The 22,612-nt window shown below is 38.0% G+C and overlaps 1 long non-coding RNA gene and 1 pseudogene across 1 annotated transcript in view; one reads left to right on the forward strand and one right to left on the reverse strand.

The window, feature by feature from the left end:
• The window catches only part of LOC140691876 (uncharacterized), a 457,385-nt gene that overhangs the window by 52,624 nt on the left and 382,149 nt on the right, over positions 1-22,612 (forward strand). The gene's annotated exons all lie outside the window — the stretch shown is intronic.
• On the reverse strand, positions 4,903-5,826 carry LOC102546020 (E3 ubiquitin-protein ligase Hakai pseudogene; annotated as a pseudogene).

Below are 22,612 nucleotides of genomic sequence, written 5' to 3' on the forward strand. Positions count from 1 at the left end.
CAGAATATGGCAGCCTTAAAATTGCACAGCAGGTCTCTCCTGAATAGGTTAACAGGAGAATCCGGAGAAAATAAGAAAGCATGCTCCTCAGTCTGAGGAACAATCTGTATGGGAATCACTGAGGAAAAGGAACAGTTAGAAGGCTGACATGAAATACCAACAACCTGTATTAATCTATCACTTAGATGCAAAATGAAACATTGACAAGTTAATTGCAGAATAAGTAGCACCAGCATCTACTGGAAAAGGCAAGGATAGGTTAGCCTGAGGGAAAGTTATTGAAGCATATGGTTTGCCAGTTCCCATCTCTGAGATTTCCCCAGTCTGTCAGTTTTGAGCCATTTGCCAATTATCTCCTAGGTAAGGATTTTGTCCTTTGGGTTTTCTTGATTCCCTTGCTGCAATTTTTCCGCCTCCTGGAGTTTCTTCCTACAATCTCTCCTCCAGTAGCATGGCTTTTTGCAATAATGATGTACAATTTTCCCTTCTTCTTTGCTCCCTGCATAGATTGACTAGAGTAGGATTATTCCCTGCAGTAAATAGTTTAACTGAGCAGCTAACACTTTTTCCCCACGCTTTTGTCATTCTCTGTATTGCCACAAGACTAAGTAGCTGCTGTTAAGATTTGAGTAATGGTCTGTCCTTGCCACCCTATTACCCTTTCCCTGACGTGAATTTGGATAGTTGGTAAGAGAGCCAAGACAAAGCTGTATAGGACTAGAGGGTGATTTTGATCTGCCCTTGGATCCATGCCAGCGAATTGTGAGAAAGCAACACATGACTGACAGAAATAATTGGGGACGCATCATTAGCAGAAAGGCTTTAAGTATGGCCATTAGCAACACTTCTTGATAGGTTTTTAAAGCTCTTAATTCTTCCACAGTTGTAGTGGGCGGCCAATAGCTTCCCTTGGCCACTATACCCACTGAGGTGGGTCACCTTCTAGTCCCCAACATATTTGCTCTACAGCCTAAGTGAAGTCTGCTGGTTGCAGAATTCCCTGTAGCAGCCAGTGCACATCCCCATATGTGGGGCTACAAACTGAAAACATCATGTGGAGTACTTCTGTGAGTCTTTTGGGGCACATGAAAAGAAATCTTTAAATGACTAGTATCAGCTGATGAGAAAGGCATATGGATTACCTGGGAGGCCTGGGTAGCTTTTCCATGGCGTCAGTTTCGCAGGTGATCTGAATAGAAAGGGCTGGTTTCCCTTATATTGAGACAAGAAAAATGTAGGATTGTATGGCACTTTCTTTTCTTTTCCCATGTGGCTATTTATCAGGCCTAACACCTTTATCTTTTCCCATGTGGCCAGGGCAGCTACTCCATCCTGTTGCCTTTATATAGGGACACAGTCTTTTATCCAAATTCTCGTCTGTTCCCCAATCACATTTCTCCATCCTGTTTGCTCTTCTAGCTATGTGGTGTTTTTGCTAAGAGACTCCTAGAGGTGGATTCAAGGGCTGAGACATGAAGAGGACTCAGGCTAGGACATGAGGCATAGAAACGTGCCCTCCTCAAGCAGGGCAAATAATTCATTATCAGCTCGAGAAGCTGTGCGCTTGTCTCTCCTTGAAGGGAAATCTAATGGAAGGAGCCACCCATCTGAAAGATCACTGCCTTCTTCCCAGGAGTCAACTTGATGTAGGGAAAGATGAAGAGAGCTGGAACAATAGAGAAAGCAGCTCTGTGTAAGAGAAAGTGACTTTAATTCTTGCATTTCCTCTTGATTTCTCTGAACCATTCCTTTTGGTTATCAAATAATTTTTCACTTTCTCCTTAGAATGATAGTCATCTCAAAAATACCAATAATTTATATGCTTGGAATGAGGCACTTCTAAGAACCCTTTTAAATGTTAATTTGTCCAAACGAAAAGAGACAGTCCTCAGGCCACTGTAAGACTGGTTTCTCGGTCTTACATCCATTCCAAATGTGACAGAGGTATTAGCAATTTAAGAAAGACCCGTGATAACATTTCTGGCTTCCCCTATTTTTCTACCATCAAAGTCAATGGTGATCCTGACAGGATTTTAGAACTGGTATCACCTATAATAATAAAATCTTGAATTTGAAGAAGGTAATTCATCTGGCTAGTATTCCAAAAGAGTGGAGAGCTAGAAAGGAGAATTTTTATAATTCAGAGTCTCTTACATGACTGTTGCGTGGCCACAAGAACTTTAGCTGACTCATTCAATTCAGAAATTGCCAGATGGATCCTATCCTCATTGCCAAATTGTTGGGGAAATAACAAACATAAAATTTCCTGCCAATCCAATAACACCTCTCTATAAAACATGGAAAAGAATGAAAGAGTTTTATTAATTGGTAAGTGTTAAACCAGACTGTGATGTGCAGCATAGGCAATCTGCTAAAGAGGTTTGTAGGGGAGCAAAACTGCCACCCCAAAATATGCCTCTTTGGCATGAGGCTTAATTTAGGCTGGCTATTTTTGAGGCTCAAAAGACTCTTTGGGCCTTAAAGGAAACTTTGACCTTCCCTCATCTGCCTAAAAGAATTTAGATAGAGGGCCTGTTCCTGGAGTAGTTATCACCAGAACTGTCTGCAAAGAATGTGGGCAAGGTGTGGTGGCGGAAGCTCTAGGCAGGGCCTAAAGATCCAAGTCTACCCTGTGTCCTATTGTCTCTGCATGGCTCAGCAAACACGTGTTCACCAAACATTTGCTTTTCTATCTCCATATGAATTGCCTTTCTCCCCTTTGAACTCCCAAACCATTACCCCTATCCTCTTCTTTTTTCGCTGAAGATGGTATTGCAGGTGAAGGCTTCAGCCATTTTGGGGAGTTCCTCAGTTTTCTTGGGTCTCTCCCGTGTACACATATAATTAAACTTTCGTCTGATTTTTCTCCTGTTAATTTGTCTTATGTCATTTTAATTCTTAGACCAGCCAGAAAAACTTAGAAGGGTAGAGGAAAAGTTCTTCCTCCCTGATATTCAGAGACAAAATAGAACTCTCACCTTTTATATACATGTTAATGTGTTAACAAGTATGTTTTATATATGTTAATCCATGACATACACATTAATTGTATATATCTCAAAAATAAAATTTCTCATCTTTTTTTTATAAGCAAGAAATTACATCTTGGAGCTGAACTCTCAGAGAGGAAGGTAGGGCACCACTTAGTGTTCACTTTTCAAAGAAATGGCTCTTAGGACCCCAGGAATGATATTTCTGGGATGTAAAACTGCAAGAGGCTTTATCTAGTTTTGAAAGGTTTACATACATTTCAAAGAGGCAGAGCTACCATTTATAATTTCAAGCTTTCTTAAGGAAATGCTAAAAGAAAATGGAAGGAGGAAAGTTCTGTACTTCTTTGCACTAGGGAAAATTTTAATGTTCTTAGATTTTATTTACCCTTACATTGGCAAGAAAAAATCAAAGTCACAGTGCTAGAGGGCCTGACTATCTAATATATTACTTGGATAGGGACTCACATAGGAAGAAGAAAAGGCCTTAGTAACTGGAACTAGAGTATGAGGTGACCACTGGCTTTCAGGTGTTAAGAACAAAACAACAAAATGGAGTTACTTACGCTAAGCCCCAGGTCACCAAACTGAGACTTAATTATAGTTTTGGCTCTCCCGGAAATGGAATCTCAGCCCAATTAGGAATCACCTTATCAGCACTATTTAGGTAATCTGCCTAACTAATCCCTGCCACCCCCTAAAGGAAAGTAACCTTGCAATAACCAATCTGCTTCCTTGTTCTTTTCTGCCTGTAAAAGTGACTCATTTTATACAGCTCCTTGAAGCTCCTTTCTATTTGCTAGATAGAATATTGCAGATTTAAATTGATTTTTACTCAAATAAACTTAAAATTTTTATATGCCTCAGTTCATCTTTTAACACAGTAAAGGGGCAGTGCCCCATTAAAACTGGAGCATAGTATCAGGGTTGGAGTAGCAAGAGGAATTTGATGCTGGGTTAGACAGATCTGGGCTAGAGCTGCTTAAACACTTCTGATTTGTGTGGCGTGCAGGACTCAGCCTGCAGATGGTCTGGGTCACAGAGCCTCAGCTTCAGTAAAGAAAAAGCACTCTGGGCCCAGAAACAAGAATGTTAGAAGTTACAAGGAGACAGATTTTGTGTACAGAGGGCTTATTGTTTTTTACAACCATATTGAAATTTATTCCTTTTACCCAGGTTAACAAAATACATTACAAGAAAAACTAAACATTGGATTTAAGAAAAACAACACTTTTGAAAGTAGAACACCACCCCCCCGTACCCCCCCCCCCCAGGAAATAATATTGCAAATGGTCACTTCTGGGTGAATTTACCATACTAGAGGAACAAAGTTGTTAAAGCATAGCTATTCTCAACGAAGCCACTTATCTCCACTATAGTAAGTATTTAAAATCATTCCCAAGGTCAAGGTTTTAAAACTTAAGAGACAAGACTTTTAAGTGTTTTATAGCCACTTCTGTAAGAGTTACTTTTCCTTCCCCAAATGGTCAAAGCTTAGTTTAGAAAGTTGATAATACTTTCCCCCTCCCATCATAGCTTCTGTTTGAAATACTATTATTGGTAATGTGGTTTATATCTTGTCTGAACTGGGAAATGTAGTCCAAGAAGTGGGGTTTGAGAAAGGCAGACCCTGCTTTCATGGAGGAAGGGGTGGCCCTCTGGGTGCAGGCCACATACCATGACTTACTTCCCCCTAGTTATATAAATGGATTCTCAGAGTTCCTTGATCTTCAGTAAACTAGGGTAAAGAGTGAGCATTATAATGATGAAAATAGTGTGTACTTACAGATGACTATCTGTTGAGGTGAGGCAGGTCCTAATGGAAGATATTTCATCTAAGGTGGCATCAGAGCAGTAATAGGTCCATAGAGAGGGTGGTAGAGTAAGAGTCACTGATGTACCTGAAGTTTGGCTATGAATCAAGTGAAAAGTACCTGGGAAGGATGTGGCATTTGATGACGTATTGATAGCAAAGGAGGCAGTGTAGCACAGAGTGCTCCTGTGGAGGTATAGCATGATGAGAGGTCAATACCACTGGGTGACCCTGATATTCAGGATGACAGCAGTTGCGGAGGCAGGAAGTGGTAGTTCTCAAGTTCTTGGATTTGAGTTATTCTTAACAGGGGCAGTTATTAAATTGCTATGTTTTCTTGTTGAAATACATAGGTTTCCTGACTCACTGAAGGAGGTAGAGATGAAGCCATGGACAATTAATTCTGTTGGAGGAGCACTAGTATCTTCTTGTGGCTGATAATATGGCTTGTGCTCACACACTACGAAGGTGGTGGTAGTATCAAAGTATTGCTTTGGTGGAATATGGTTCATATGATGCTTGTCTGGAGGCGTTATAAAACAATCAGATTTCAGTTAGTGGTGGGACAATATGCAGAGTGAATACTTTCCAGTTAAGTATGGACAACGGGGTTTTCAGCTCTTGTATGGCGGTGGTTGATATGAGCCTCTAAATCGCTTTGAGACAAATAGGACTTTTTACATCCCTGAGCAGTGCTGCATGTGAATAGAGAACCTAACGTATACTTCTCAATTCGCATCACCGGATTACTACAATTTGGGCACCTCTTATCGCCGCCTTCTCCATGTAAAATAGCACAGTGATAGCAAAAAGCATGCTTGCATGGAATCATCCGCCCATAGAGTTTAATTGGTAATTCACACTTGTCACAGAAATGAACTGGGGTATCATCCTTTTCACTTAAGATGTTTACCTGAAGTCCCAAGAAAGCTCTTCAGTAGATCTTTGGTCATTTCTAAAAGATTCGCCCCCGCGAGACTCATTCTGGCTCTCAGAACGGTCGGGTCCTTCGGCGCCCGCCATGATTCAGCTCGCGGAGCACAGTGGGAGCGGAAGTCAACCTTATCGGCTCGCAGCACATGCGCCCTGCACTTTCGAGCCAAGGAGGCGGAAGTACAGCGAGGTCACCCCCTCCCCGTTCTTACCTACCCTCATTCCAGGGAGAAAGGCAGAAGGGGAAAGAGCAAGTATTTGAAGAGTTTTGATGCCGAGGTTGCTTAGGCTGCTCTTATTATGCTTCCGGGGAAAAAAAGAAGGCTTTTAATTGGGAAAAAGATTAAGAGAGCGTGCATGTATGTGCAAGCCCGGTCAGGCGCGGTAGTTCCTGAAGGCAAAAGCTCGAGGCAGGTAAGGCAGTCCGCTAGCCCTTAAGGTTTTTTTGAACAATGCAGTGCTTTGCTTTTTGGAGGTGAAATCGCATCCATCATAAGAAATGTTTAAATAGAGACGGGAAAGCTCCTAGTCAGAGATGCTATAGATCTAGCTTCTCAAACTTTTGTGACAAAGTACCCCTAACGGTAGAGAAGAGTAAACGTCACTATAACTATGAGAGTAAGGGTGTGTGTGTGTGTGCGCGCGCGCGCGCGCGCACTTGCATCCGAGCGCAAAATTCTGAGTACTTCTGAAAACAGGATATTTCTTTGAATAGTTGTACTTTATATGACTTATATGAATGTAACTTCCTGTTTCAGAATGTTTGCTTTAATAAAAATACTGCTTTTGATTACCTAGTTAAATTACTTGAATCTCTCCCTGCCCCTTAAGTCTGAGTACTAGTGGAATCCCCGGTTACTGTGCCAGGATATGTGTCAAGTCTCATAGCACACTGCATTATCTCCACTCAGTGTTGGTCCACTAGTTTGTGATGCATGGTATAGAGTAGCTCCCTCACTGAGTACAAGGTCATCCAGTAGGACTTGGAAATCCTTTTTATACAGAAGCCTTTAGAATGATATTGTATATAAGAGTGTTTATCTGTGTATGAAAGTTCAAAGTTAAAAGCCCCAACAAATTAAGGAGGTGATTAGTCACATACAAAATGCCTTCCCATATCCCCCAATTTTTTCATTTTGGTTCTTTAATTTTTTTAATTTGGTTCTTTAATATTTCAGTTTCTTGGTCTATTTGATGTATGTTTAAAAGCATTAACAACTTGGAGGAGTGACTTTAGTAAAATAAAAAATTAAGGGGCAAATAATCAGTAGTGATGATTACTCAAAGATGGATATGAAGTGTATTAGAAATGATGATATTTGTTTATGGAAAGAGAAGACTGGTTATACAGAAATGTCATTTGCACCCACCTTTTGGGAACCTAGTCTACTGTAAAGTGAGGCTTACTCTTCCATGTGATACATTTATTCCATATTGTCCAGAATAAGTGTTCTCATTCTCATTTACAGAGCAGCTTTGCAAAAGAAGTGATGAACTACCATGACCAAATATGCCAAATATACGATTAAAAAATAGAGGGTAGGGCAGTGCAGAAAATTGCCCTCATTAAGCAGAGATTATTTGTCTCTGTTGAAACGCCAAGGCACAGTCAAAACTGACCTTTGCCAAAAAGACAGTTAGCAGGGATGTTGCACCAGGTTGAAAATGCTACAGAGAAAGAAAACTAAATTAAAAGCCATAAAAACATTTTTTTGATGGCCTCCATTTAGTTACTGGAATTGCCAAAGTATACAGCTAGATTAGAATATTTTTTCAATAATACTCCATGACTGATGCTGGGGAAATTTTCATATTTGCTGACACATTTTATATATATATATAGCCAGATGCAGCATCTTATCAGAGATTGAAGGAGCAACAGAGATAGGGTTAAAAAGAATAATAGACTCCCTTTTGATGTTGGAAATGATCATGAAGTTTACAGCTGGTTGAAAGAAGAGATCAAAGGCAGAGGCTTAGGGAAAAGTTACTTCTCTTTATCTATTTCATTATTGATGAATTCTTGAAAAGTTGCATGTAAGTAGGTATCAGTTTTCTCATCCTGACTTATAATATCGTTTCATGACTGTCTTGTCTTTATTCCAAATCTGTCATCTGTGGGCAATGGCTACTGATACTTAAGCTTTTTTAAAAAAATTGGAATATAGTGGCTACTGCTATTGAGGCTTATAATTTCTTTGGCCTTCTGCCAAATAACTAACGTCATACAAGCAAATACATAAGTGTACAAGGGGACATTGTGACTCAATGTACACCCTTCTTTCTGCAAAATAATCCTGCTTGAAATGAAGTAGTTCTTAAACCTTTTTCTATATTCAGAAGGGTGCAGCTGCTCTGAGTGAAGGAGCCCGAAGTCTTACCTCCTTAACACTCCCACAGCTCTGGCAGCCTTTCACCGCCTCCTATAGTGGCCTTTTAGGCAGTTCAGTGAAGCTCCTCAGACAGATATTTTCTAAGTTGATGTATGAAAGGTTTATAATGACCTATGTCATCTATACAAAAGAATCACAGATGAGTACCCACATATCTAGCAGCTAGCATAAGAAATAGGATTATCAGTGCACATGAAAGCTACTACACCCTCACGAGAAGAAAGCACTATACTGAACTGCGTGTTCATCATCCTCTTGGTATTTTGTTTTAAAAAACCACATGTGTATATATCTTTGTATAAAATATTGTTTACTTTTGCATATTTTTCACTTTGTAGGGATGGAATAATACTGTGACTTTCTTTATTCCCTTAACATTATATTTGAAATACTCTCATATTAATACTTGTATTTTATTCGTTTTCAGTACTGTATTCTATTGTATGAATATATTATAATTTTGTGAAGTTTTATTACTCATTTCACAAATATTGAGTCTAATAAGTTCCAAGCCCTGTTCAAAGTGCTGGAAAACAGCAGTGAACAAAACAATTTTCTTTTCTCTCATTTGTTTAGTGAATATAATATGTATATATATAAAATACTGGTTTCTAACACTTCTTTGCCAAACAGTAGCAAATTTCAAATTGATTCAAACTTTCCACTTTTATATTTTTTCCTATTGATGAATATTTGGTTTGTTCTCAGGTTTTGCAGTTGTAAATGCTTCTATGGAACGTTGTTGTACATGTGTTTTGTACACATTTAAGGATTTTTTTTAAGGTATCTGTTTAGGAGTGGAAGTACTAGATTATAGAGAATATAGTGTTCATACCAGTTTTCAGCAGAGTGCAGAAGTTTTTGTTGCTCCTCACCTTCACCAACACTTCATATTAATACTTTTATTACAAATTTGTTGGTTGTAAAATTAGTATAATTATGTTTATATTTTGTATTTTTCTGATGACAAGTGAGGTTTAAGTAGCTTTTCATTTATAATTCCTCTTTTGTCAAACACCTGTTCATGTCATTGGGCCATTTTTCTATTGAACAATAATGTATATTTTTTCTTTATTAATTTGTAGGAGTTCTTTATATCTTTCTGATACTAATTCTTTGCCAGTTATATGACTTAACAATTGTCTCCTAAGTTTGTAAATTGCCTTTTAATTTCTTTTTGGTGTCATGTTAAAAACAAAAGTTCTCAATTTTGATGCTTCAGACTTACCAATCTTTTTATGATTAATGCTTTTTTTTTGGATAGACTTAAAATGTTTTCCCTAACCTGAGACCACAAAGAATGTTTTCCCTTACAACTTTTTTTTTTTTAAGTTTGGCCTTTCAAGTGGAGTCTTCTTTAATTGATCTGCAACTGATTTCTGTATGGTGTAGTGTAGGGATCCAATTTTATTTTTTTCCTTCATATACATAGTTATTCCAGAGCCATTTATTCAATAGCCCATTCTTTCCCTTCTGATCTTCAGTGGCTAACTCTGTCATATATCAGTTTTTCATATACATATAAGTCTGTTTCTAGATTCTCTTTTCCATTCCACTGGTCTGTTTTCCTAACTCATCTTAACTCCTTTGGGTTGATAGTTTTAAGATTTTGGAGAGGGAAGCCAGTCTCCTCAACTTATTTTTCAGGATCTTGCCTATTCTTGGCCATTTGCTCTATCAAGATATTTTAGGTTGGTGGGATACTGGAGAGAGGGATGAAGAAGTTGTTAAGGGAAAAAAGGGGAGAAGAAGGTTTACAAATACACATTTGCTCCTCCCACAGTTACTCTTAAAGGCAGCCCTGCTTTTGAAGCCTGATATTGTCAAAGACCAGAAAAGCTGCCTGCATAAATTTGCAAAGGGTTAACATAATTTTTGTTTCTTTTACTTGTAGAACAAATTTCTTTGACACCTCACTGTTTCTTGGGATGGGCAGTATAGCATTAAAAGCATGGCCTCGGCTGTTAGGCATACTTCTGTTTTAAACTCCTGCTCTGCTACTTACTACCTGTGTGACCTTAGGCATAATACTTAATCTTTCTGTGACTACCAGTTTCTTTTAGGTCTGTGAATGGTGGTGGTGGTGATGATGTTAATAATACAATAGTAATTACTATTTACCTACTGTGTTAGTTTTCTATTCCTGCTGTAACAAATTACCTTAAACTTAGTGTCTCAGAACAAGACACATTTATTATCTAATGGTTCTATAGGTCAGAATTCTGACACTGGACTGAAATCAAGTTTTCAGAGGAGTTCCTTTCTGGAAGCTTTAGGGGAGATTCCATTACCCTGCTCATTCAGATTGTTGGCAGGATTTAGTTCCTTGCAGTTCCTTGTTGCCTGTTGGACAGTCCCAGCCTGTGAAGGTCACCTGCATTCCTTGACTTGTGGCCCCCCTTTCTCTATCTTCACAGCCAGTGATGGTGGGTTGAGTCCCTCTTATGTTTCAAATCTTTGCCTCTTTTTCCATCACATCATAGAGACACAAAGGGGAAAAGGCATGTAATGATTGAGGCAGGGAGTGGAGTCATAGAGCCGAGGAAGGCCAAGGATTGCTGGCAACCACCAGAAGCTAGGAAGAGGAAAGGGAAGATTCTTCCCTAGAGCTTTCAGAAAGAGCATGGCCCTGCTGATACCTTGATTTTGGAAGTCTAGCCTCCAGAACTCTGAAAGAATACATTCCTGTTGTTGTAAGCCACCTAATTTGTGGTATTTTGTTATGGCAGCTCAGGAAACTAATGTAGCAGCTTACCATGTTTTCCCAAATTGGTCTTTCTTTGAAGTAACATATTAAAAATGGTTTTGTTAATTTCCAGTGTATAAAGACATCTACATTTAAATATATGTCCCAAGGTATGGGCAGTACCCTAAGAAGACTTGTTTGGGATAGCCCCTAATAGTAGAATTAAGATTAATGAGTAAAAGTTACAAGGAAGCTGACTTTTCAATATATAAAATAGTTTTCTAATAATTACAATATGGCTGTAAGAGCTGTTCTGATAGACCCCAGACCTGTGGTTGAGATAGTGGAACTCATTTTTCATGACTGTTTTGGATAAAAAAAATTTGTTTTAAAGAGGATTAGATATTCTCATGGTAAACAAGTAAGAATAATTTTTTACATTGTAACGTAAAAATCTGAACTTTTATATAAGTATTTTGATGTACATAAGACAAATACAGAAAGCTCTTAGCAACATGTTTTGCATGAAGTTCAAACAATCGGTTGATCAGGGACTAAATTTAGTTAAGTGGTTAACTCGTCTATATTATCAGGCTACATCTAAATCAGTTGGTAGAATTGTTTTTAAAAGCAATGAATCATCTAGTGTTTATTTAGTGCTGTCAGTGTGGAATAAGAGATGTAGATGGTGCCATCACTGCCCTAGTTGATTTTGTGCTCTTGCTGGGTTGTGTAGTAGACATTTGCTGAGTACCTTTACAGGAAACATCCTCTTCCTAATGATGTTCATATTTTCCTTCTGGCATCCATCCCTGTCCTTCACAGGCCACTTGCTTCAGGCTACCTAATCAGCGTGAATTTGAGTTCTTTTGTTTGGAATGCTGGTAAAATGTTCTGTGTGTCCCTTTGGATATTAATAGGAAAATATGTAGCCTTGATTGTGGCTGGCAGCTATATTATTGCCAAGAGAGGAACCAGCTTTAGGATAAAGCTGATACTGAGGATGTCTGAGAAGAAAGAATGTAAAGAAATTGAGTCCTTGAAGATATCATTGAATTACTGGATCAACCAATATCTAGGTAATCCAGTTAAGTGAGAAAATAAATCCACTTTTTGTTTGTCAGTTTGCACTGGGTTTTCTGTTCTTTCCAGTAAGAAGTCTTATCTGATAATGTTCATAAGTCAATTGAAGAATACTAAATAACAATGTATGAAATATTATCAAGTGCTAGATATACTGAAGATAGACCACCAGCAGCATCAGCATTATTTGGGAAACTTAATAGAAATGCAAATTTTTAGGCCCCAGACTTACTGATGTAGAAACTCTGCTGGTGGTGGGGCCCAGTAATCTTTGTTTAAACAAGCCCTCTAGGGGATTCTAATGCATGCTGAAGTTTGAAAAACACTAACTCAGAAATTCAGGAAAGGAAGACTTCGTGGAGAAGGTGAGACAAACTAAATAAAGGAGCAAGATGGGCTTTCGAAAAGACTTTTGAACTAGAATGAATAAAGGCACACGGGTAGGAATGAATGTTATTTATTGGGCATTATCTGGCTAATTGTGACTTTACTGAAATAGTGAAGAATTAAAATTGCATGGATAGTAGGGTAGGAGAGAGTTGGTGGCTAAGATTCAACTTTTATTTTTTGTCTTTTTCACTCTCATTTCACCTGAACTCATTAAAAACCTGAGCAATAGAATGAAATATTGGTATTCTGCATTGTAGGGAATATATGTTGAGATCAACCTGTTGGGACTATAGCCATAGAATATTAAGAGCATCAAGTCATAGAGGATGGTCTAGTCCTACTTATATTGGTGTCAGGTAGACAGAGAAACCTCCTTTCTGGACTTGAAAAATTTGTTTGAAGGGAGTTACTTTTATATTCTTGTCAAAATCTGACACTAGTAGGGTGACAGCAGTGAGAGTTTAACCTGCCCTGGCTTTGAGATATTGGATATAATTCTTGGTCTTCCTCCTGTCCCATATTTTGTGGGAGAAGTTTCCACCTTAAGTACTGATGTCATGTCCAAGGTTGTACATGACCCGCCCACACTGCCTGCTCTGTTCGATAATGTGCGCTTGGATGGAACTGTTTATGTTCTCCCTTTTCCCTAAACCACTGTAAGCCGTGAATAATGATACACAGCCTGTGGAATTATGGATCGGAAGCTGACTTTGGCTCAGAAAGAGTGCTGGAAAATGACAGACAAGCGTTTTAAAGGCTAAATTGCTAATGGTTGCAGAAAAAAAAGCACTAAACTTCAAACTCTGTCTTTTCCAAACTTGTCTAGGCCTAAGTTTATGGTGGTAATGGGAGTGTAAGTGACGGTGGGTTTGAAGGAGGAGAGGAAGGGTTTTAACCTAATGGTGCTAATAACTTTTTCATATTGACAACCAGCTTTTTGCTAAGGAGTGCCAGAACACTGAATAAGTATTTCTAAAGCAGAGGCACTGCTTAGTGTATTTAGTCATTATTTAATTAGTCTTGATAATGGGGCTTCATTTTAGAGAGAATTTAATGGTCTTGATATTGCATGACCTTGATATGGCAAAGATGTGTGTGTGTGTGTGTGTGTGTGTGTAAAATGCAAATAATGGAAGTAGCTTTGGAGTTGGGCCAAAAACCCCTCAGCACCAAGCTAAGGTTACTTTAAATTTGCTTGCTTTGCAGGTCAGATTGAAGGATGCCTGAGATAAGCAATAAATTCTTTCTCTCTGCCACTTTGGGAGGCCAAATCACCAGTGAATCACGTCTTGTTTGTTCGGATAGACTGACCCATCATTTGACTTGTTTTGAGGGTCTAAAGTTTAATTTTTTTCCTTTCTTGAGGGATAAGGAAGTAATTATGGGAAGAAAAAGTTCAAATCATGGGACATTAGCGAGTTGTAGGGCTAGAGGAATCATTTTGACCTCACACTTTGCTTGGAGGAACAACTTGGAGCTATGCTAGCTTGCTCCCTGGTGGGACAGTTTCTGCAGGTAGAATGGTTTCCATGGGCACAGACTGGTAGATACTTGGATTTCCAATGCTTTTTTTTTTTTTTAAAGGTGGTGCTTTGATAGCCTTAACAAAGGACTGATAATTGCTGCATGTTATCCTAGAGTCCCTAACCAGTTTTTGCCAGCTCTGGACTGTGAGGCTTTGGGTGTTTGGGGGAATGAATATGTGTATTGCTTCCCTTCCTTACTCTGGAGGTTTCAAGCTCTGGTATGTTTCTAATGGACCCTTATAAATGCTCTGCTTCTGGGTTCATTTTAAATCATGAGATGCATCTCTGGCATTTGGTGTGGGTTGTTTGAAGCTAAAGGAAGATACATAGTCTGACAAACCCCACAGTATCTTTTGTGAAGTTTTTAACATGAGATATGGCCCTGCTCCAGCCAATATGCCCATGACAGAACTGACAGGTATGCAGTACACGTCTACTAAGTATTAGACACTGTGGAGTCAAAGTGAACATATGAAGATATCAAACATCTAGATTATGGCTGCATACAACTGGTTTACTGATTTTGTTGTTTCTTTTACAAAATTTACTTTGTTGTTGTTGTTGTTGCTGTTGGTTTTTCTGTTGGTGAGTACAAAGTACCCTTAGACTGCAGTTCTGCCTCTACTTTCTTAACAGTGTGCCTCGGGAAAATCTTACCCTCTCAGTCTCCATTAACTCAACTATAAAGTGGAGATAACACTTGATCTTTGTCACACATAGGGTTATTGTAAGTGTCATGAATGGTCCCAGTTTGAGTCTAAGCTGGCATTACTCTACTAATTGAACATCTCTGGGCACATCCGGAAGGACTATGAGGCAGATTTGCCAGGAGTCAGTTCTTATAAAGGACTGCAGAGTCTCTTGGAAAAGAACTTGTAAGCAGAAAGAGACGCAGGCACACGAACTTGCCACAGACGTAGTGCTGGGAAGCACAATAAAAGAAATAGCAGAATCTTGATAATCAAGTCCAAAGCAAAAAGATAGTTGGAGCACTTTAGTTGAAGCGGCAGACCAGAACAGCCTATATTGGAGTTTTAGGGAAATGTAGGAGATGAAAACCACCTGTGGGAGGGCTAAGCAAAGAGCTTTGGCAAGAAAAAAAAATGACAGGCACTGGAGGACTGGGTTCCATGGTCCCTGAACCATCAGGAGAGAGGGAGTGTCCATTACCTATTCCTGAACTACGGCTTTACCCACTGGTTGGTACGCTACTTTTCCATTTCCTCTTTCATGTGTAGATACTCATTCAGAGATCTTGATAGAAGTAAAATTTGGTCAAAAGAAACTGATAGATGTGTTCAAGTTCCTAAGGTAAATGAGCCTGTGTTAGTCCACTCCTTTCCCAGAGGTTGTGTACAGGGTCCAGGGACAGAATGTGACTGGCCAATCAGGGCTTGGCTACACTCTGTGGATGAGAAGGTGGTGGTGAGGTCTGGTGTTTTTACATTAGTCTTGTTAGTGTGATGGGCCTGGGAACTTGAGCTAATCAGCTAGGGGTCCTGAGTGTGGCACATGTAACGTGAACAGGAGCTTCTCTGTGCGAAAGAAATTGGCTATTGCTCTTAGGATAGCTGAGGTACCTGAGAACTGACTTCTGCTTCAAGGAGTAGGGTGAGTGTGAGGAGGCAGGCAGGCAGGCAGGGGCCTGGTCAGGGAGGAGCTTACAGGAAGGTTGACCATACGTCCCACATTGTGAGGGATAAACCCAATATGCACCTGTTGTTCTGCCATAATTATTGCCAGCACCTCTTTTCACTCTCCAAATTCTCCTGGTTTAGATGGTAAATTATATAGCAAGGAGCTTGGGGGAGGTTGCTTTGTCCTTTTGAATTCCTAGGCCGTTTTTCAGGCTGGCCATTTAATTGGCAATTACTTCACTGAGGCATCTGAAGATCTCCTCTACTCCCCTTCTGTACCCTCCTTTTGCCCCATCCCAGGTACTTGGGAAATTCTTTGTTTGTGGCTCTATTATGACCATGGGGATTGTGTAGCCTGAGTCTGGCTTTTTACCAAGCTGCAGTGGCCCTAATTGTTGATTCATTTTTGTCCTTTTGCTGTTTTTGAATCTGATGACCAGAGGCGCAAACAAGAAGAATCACCTTTTTGTGCTGTTAGGGAGTCAGCCTTACACATCATTTATATAATATCTCTAGAGCCAAGGGTTTGTGAAATTCCGTTCTGCCTACTTGCATCCGTGGTCCTGGACTGAGAGATGGTTAACCTTCACTGCAGCAAATGCTGATAGCAATTTCCCCCAAAACAGTGTGTACCACTGTCCCTGAAGGAAACGTAAGAAAATAAAAATAGAAAATAAAAGTTCTTTGGAGATCACCAGGAAAGCCTATTACCTGAACTTTTGCTAATAGAGTCCAGTTAGCTAATGTCAGGCTTCGGCCCGCTCATGCTCTTCCAGCATAGGGCAGTGAAACCAATAGTCTTATGAAACCTATAGATTTCCTATTCATCTTCATATCTTTCAATTTTTATATCACTGGGGTGGGAAGACAGTTAAGCACAAGAACAATTTTATAGGTTTATCAGGGCACTGATGTCATCTAGGGGTAGCGTACTTCACTTACGTATCATGTGTGAAAAACAGAATCAGACGCAAATCATAGAGAAATGCAGTTAATGTTTTATGAGTTCATAAATCCAGAGCTGTGACTAACACTGGGGCCTCCAATGGAAGCCTCCAGCCTTATAAGCAGCTCCAAGGATTAATTTTATCATGCAGAGCTTGTGCCAGGAGCTAAAATACATCGACATGCAAATTCAGACCATGGAGCATCGTGATCACATTTCCGCATGGAAATTTGTAAATGTGCACTGGTGAAATAACCTCATAAGGGACCTTTGAGCTGTCACTTGCTGGTTGCCCATACAGTATGAAGTATCCAGGACAGTAAACTTACTCAAATCAATCCTTAGTGTTTAATTATAAGAGAACTAGTCCTGTAAAATTTAATTGTGATTGACAATCATTATATTATATGATTATATAGATTTGTGTCCATATTTTATAGACAAGGAAATTGAGGTTAAACTATGTTAAATAAATTACTCAAGATCGTGGTGTCACAAAGCTGTGGAATTGGGCTTTCTGAGTCCATGTTCTCTTTCTATAATATCACACTCTATATAACAAGAATCCAGTGAAACTCACCCATCTCTTTTGCTCCTGCATACACATATGGGCTTCATGGATGGTAACATATACATCTAGCAAGATACAGGGATGAGGATGGTTGTGGGAGGTGGCCCCATGTAATATATGTCATGTTCACTAGGAAAGAATTTCATTAGAGTTGGAGCTCCTTGTCAACTACACATCAGTGTTAGGGGAAAAAGTTAGGCCCCTGTTTTCCATCTGATGGTCTACTTTGCTACAACCACAGTGGATATCTGGCAGCCAAGGCAGAGATGATGACCACCTTTGTGGTGTGAATTAAAGGGACTCGGGAGCCCGGCTTCCCATAGTAGAGGTTTATTCTTTATTTTATTTATCTTTACTGAGAGATATTTTTTAACTTTTTATTTGGAGATAAAGATCATGGGAAGTTATAAAAATAGTTTAGAGTCCGATGTACTGTTTGCTCAGCTTCCTCTAGAGTTAATATGTTACATAAAGTGCAGTAAATATCAAAACCAGGAATTTGACATTGGTATAATACTGTTAACTAGACTACAAGCCTAATTCAAATTTCACTAGTTTCTGCTTACGTTCCTTTATGTCTGTATGTGTGTGTATAGTTCTATGTAATTTTATTTCTCCTTTTAGTTTGAGGCTCTTGTCCCTATTGTAATACAGCCTTCACTACCTTGAACAGAAAGAACATGAGCTTTGGAACTTGACAAGCTTTAGTATAAATCCTAATTCTGCTATTTTTTAGCTGTGACTGTGATTTTGGACAAATTATTTCATGTCTCTGGGCCTCAGTTTTCTCCTCTGCGAAATGAGGATAATAGTTTCTAGTTCACATGGCTTTTGTGAGGATTCAGTGGGATAATATATATAAAGTTCCTGATCCAGCAAATGTTTCCCTCCCTCATTTCTCCTTCCTTGAAAGAAGTAACATTTAAAGCTGTTCTCAATTCTTCGTACCTCCAATTGTTTCCTGAGAAGAGTAGGTTTCAATGGGAGGGGGTGAGAAATGGATGAAAGCATTATGAGTAGTGGCACCATTGAAAGCTTTCAACAACTTAATTTTTCCCGATGCCAATCCTCTTCCAAGTGTTCTGTGGGTTGTTTCTGTATAACATGAATGTTTATAACATTCTTACTACTATACTTTTGCTTCTGTCGTAAATTAATATTTAATAAACATCATAGCCATCACTTCATTTCTAAAAGTCTTGTCCAGAAATTCTACTCTTACAACTACTCTTACCACAAATTCAGAATCACTGTGACAAGAAGTCCGAGGAATTGATCGTGTAAAAGCCAAACATGTCTACAGATTTCACTGTTAAACAAATAGCCATTAAGGAATGGATGTGAAGGCTAGCCTGAGTATACGATTAGAGTGTTTGTATTGCTTTTTTTTTTGGGTGAAAAGGGTGACTACAAGGATGGAAAGACCTCTAAGACTCAGAGCCTGATTCTTTTTTTTTTTATATCAACAGGGAGGAAGAAAGCTGCTGATTTTTTTTTAACTTAAGGGTTTATTTCTTTTCCTTTATATATTTTTAAGTCAGATTTATTAACTTTTTCAAAGAACTCACATTTTGTTTTGTTGATTCTTTCCCATTGTTTTCCTGTTTCCATTGACATCTATATATTCATTTTCTTTCTTCTGCTTGCATTGGATTTAATTTCTTTTTCTAGTCTTATGATCAAGGTCACATCACTGATTTAAGACTTTTCTTTTTTGATTACAGCCATTCAGTGCTATATAAATTTTATCCTAAACACTGTATTAGCTGCATTCCACAAATTTTGGTGTGTGTATTTTTATTCTATGAGTTATTTGGAAGTGTTCATTTCCAAATATTTGGAGATTTCCATGATATTTTTTGTGTTATTAATTCTACTTCAATACCTTTTCAGTCAGAAAATATACTATGAGTTCAATTTTATTAAAAAAAATTGAGGATTATTTTTTGACCCAGATTATAGCCTATTTTGATGAATTTTCCGTGTGCACTTTTGTATTTCAGTGGAATGTCCTATAATTTTAGTGAAGTCCAATTAGCTGATAGTGTTGTTCAGGTCTTCTGTATCCTTAGATATTTTCTATTTGTCCATTTGTGTCTGGTTTTTATTTAACTTACCATAATGTTCCCAAGGCTTATCTGTGTTGGAGCACATAGCAGAATTTCATTCCCTTTTTATTGTTGAATAATATTTCATTGTATGTATATAACACATTTTGTTTATCCATTCATCTGTTGATGGGTACTTGTATTGTTTTCACCTTTGGACATTGTGAATACTGTCGCTCTGAACATAGGTGTTTGAAGGTTATCTTTTTGAGTTCCTGTTTTTAATTCTTTTGGGTGTATACCTAAGAGCAGAATTGCTGGTTCTGTTTAATCATTTGAGAAACTGCCAAACTGTTATGCACCATGGCTACAATATTTTACATTCCCACCAACACAGAGGTGTTCAGTCTCTCATATCCTTGTCAATAGTGATATTTCCCTTTTTTTCTTTGATTATAGCTATCCTAATTAGATATAGTGTCTCATTGTGGTTTTGAGTTTTATTTCCCTAATGGTTAATGATGATGAGTATCTTTTCATGTGCTTATTATTGACCATTTGTGTATCTTGTTTGATTAATGTTTGTTCAAGTCCTTTGCCCATTTTTGAATTGTTTATTTGTTTTTGGTACTGTTGGTGTTGAATTATAGTAATTCTTCATGGTTTCCGGATCTCACCAGATAGAAGATCTGCAAATGTTGTCTCCTGTTGTGTCAGTTGTTTCACTCTCTTGATAGTGGGTTTTTTATTTGTGGTGTACGAAAATCAAAGCTTTTAAGGTGCTTTCTTGTGTGTATCTGTAGCACACTCAATTTTACTGATAAATTATATTTACAGTAGAAAATTACATCTCTATTCTTTTTACTAGATATTGTGGTTATTTCCATTTTTCTGTTAATACAATACTGCCATGAAGGTTTTTGAACATACTTCTCTGTATGCCTCTACAAAATTTCTCTGGAGTATATACCTGGAGTGAAATTGTTAGGTCAAGGGTGAGCAAATTTCCAATTTTTAAAGATGATACCAAATTGTTTTCTAAAGCTGTTCTTGAGGTTTACATTTTCATTGCAGTAGATGAAAGTTCCTGTTCGTCTGCATCATTGCCAACGTGTGGAACTAACAGACTTCTAAAGTTTTGCTTATTTTGAGGGTTTAAAATAGTATCTCATTGTGGTTTTAATTTACATTTCCCTGATTCCTAATGGAGTTAAAAATCTTTTCCTCTGTTTATTCAAAACTTATGTTTCCTCTTCTGTGAAATGCCTATTCATGAGCTTTCATACTGATTTGTAGGACTTCTTTGTATTTTCTGGGTATTATTTCTCTATATAAAATGTTTGTATATTCTTCCATTGTTCACTTTCCTTGTGTCTTTTAATGAACAGAAATTCTTAATTTTAATATAATCTAATCTTTTATGGTTACTACTTCTTGGGTTGTAAGATATCTTTCCTTGAGCATACAAATATTCTATATATTATTATAGTGGAACTGATTTTCTCCTATTGTAACTGATTTCTATGTCTGGTATGCATTAAATTCAGTGTCATCACTTTTTTCCCTGCATATGGACACTCAGTTGTTCCAGTGCCATTAAAAAGATTTTCTTTCCTTGCTCCTCTGCTGTTCTTCCTTTGTAAAATATCAAGTGATTGAATTTGTCTGTATATTTCTAGGATCTCTAGTGTTTTCCACTGACCTATATTAATTGTTCCTCTGTCTATTTTTAATATGTTAATATTAGGAAAATATTTTCCTCTATTCTTCTAAGTTCTTTGGCTGGTCTAATAATTAAATTAAATTGGTATAAGGCAGATTAACAAGAGGAAAAATGGAAGTTTAATAACATGTATACCTCCTGTATACTTGAAAGAGACCCAGGAAAATTGAGTAACTTTCCAAAATGGCCAAAACCATCACTTTAAATATCATCTTCAGCTAAAGATAAAAGATACTGGGGCTGGTGAGTCAGTTATGGGAGGTTACCAGGAAAAGCATAGTAAATAAAGATACGGTTGTTTTGCAGATGTATCATTTCAGGAGGTTGGTGATGCAACTTGGCCCCCAAAGTGAGGCCTGTATTGTGCAAGAAATCAGGTAGTTCACAAGAGGACTTTCTGTGTAAACAAAAGGAAAACAAAGGTTAATGGTTGGAGCAAATTATAAACCCATTGTCTGAGTCCTGAGATCTGCTAGTTGAGAACATTTCTAGATGTCAAGCTTAAAACATCTTCAGATGGAGTGAGGGCAGGCAGTGGCAATCAGACATGTTTTCCCGATTTGCAATTTGAATGTCTTGCATAGTGTCATCAGGTGTACTGGTAAACTTTCTGAGTGGCCCACACAGCAAACGGCACAAAGAAGATTGTCTAAATTATAAGCTGTTATGATGTCTCTGAAGTTTATATCAAGTCACTTGCATTCAGTTTGCAGAGTTTCAGGAAAAAGGTCAGATTTAGTTCTCAGTGATTCTAAGCCAGAAAGATGGGGAAAAATTGGAAATGTTTGCTTGGATAGTTCTATCAGACATTGGAGGAAACTAGAAGAACTTAGGATCCAGTTCAGTTAATAGGCAAAAAAATAAACACTGAAAGGCCAAATATAACTAGAATCTAATATCCACAAAAATGTGTTACTGAAACAGTTTTTCTTTCTAAATCATCCTCATTCTCTTGTAAGATAGCCAAATTAAGACTGAATTGATTGTAAAATATGTCTAGTTTCATCAAACTTTGCCTGATTATCACATAGGTGCAGCAAGAATAGAGCTTGATCATATGAGCTTTTAAAAAATCTGCTTTGCTGGAACTTTTCATAAGGAATCTCATATTGGACTTTTAAAAGCCTCAAAGCTAGGAAGTTAAAACAAGGAATTGTCATCAGACTTTGCCTGCCAATACCTGTATATTTGAGTTAATTCCTCTTTTCTTGAGGTTCCTGAACTTGCCAGGAATTGACTTTCCTTACTTACTGGGTAAGGCTGCTGGGAACCCGGTTAGCAAGGTACCAGGATATTTTTCTAAGGGGCTTTATTGGCCTCATAAAATCAACCTTGTTTACTGAAAACTGGTTATATCTGAGTCTGTGCATGTCTTTATCAAATATGACATTCTAGTCAAAGCCTTGGCAATATACCCAGTGTTTCCAATTGTGTCCTGTTACAAGAAGAACAGATTCTTAGTAAACTTAGATAAATAAGTATATTGCCATGAAAATAAAAATACTCAGTCTCTGAATTCTGGGAGGATCAGTGGAGAAAAAGGTAAGTGATTTATCTTTGTTCACAAAGGTTTATTTTACCAAATTGTTATAAGTCATAGGTAGCTTAAGAGAAAAGAGAAAAACGTTTCCTTAAATCTGAAAAAAACAAACCACTAAAAAAAAGTCAGCAATATTTGAAACAAGAAGTCATAAAAATTTATAATCGTACTCCTCAGTTTGTTCAGTCCCATATATTTGTTCTGCTTGTATCCAGTTTTTCCAGTAGTTCTGGAAATTCCTACCTGGTTCAGTTGTATGATGTTAAAGTTGTCAGAAAGCTGTACTTGTCAAATTCTTTTCCTTGAATCTCTTTGAGAATGAAATGAAGCCCT

This window comes from Vicugna pacos, chromosome X, assembly GCF_048564905.1.
Source record: "Vicugna pacos chromosome X, VicPac4, whole genome shotgun sequence".
NCBI classification, from domain to species: domain Eukaryota; kingdom Metazoa; phylum Chordata; class Mammalia; order Artiodactyla; family Camelidae; genus Vicugna; species Vicugna pacos.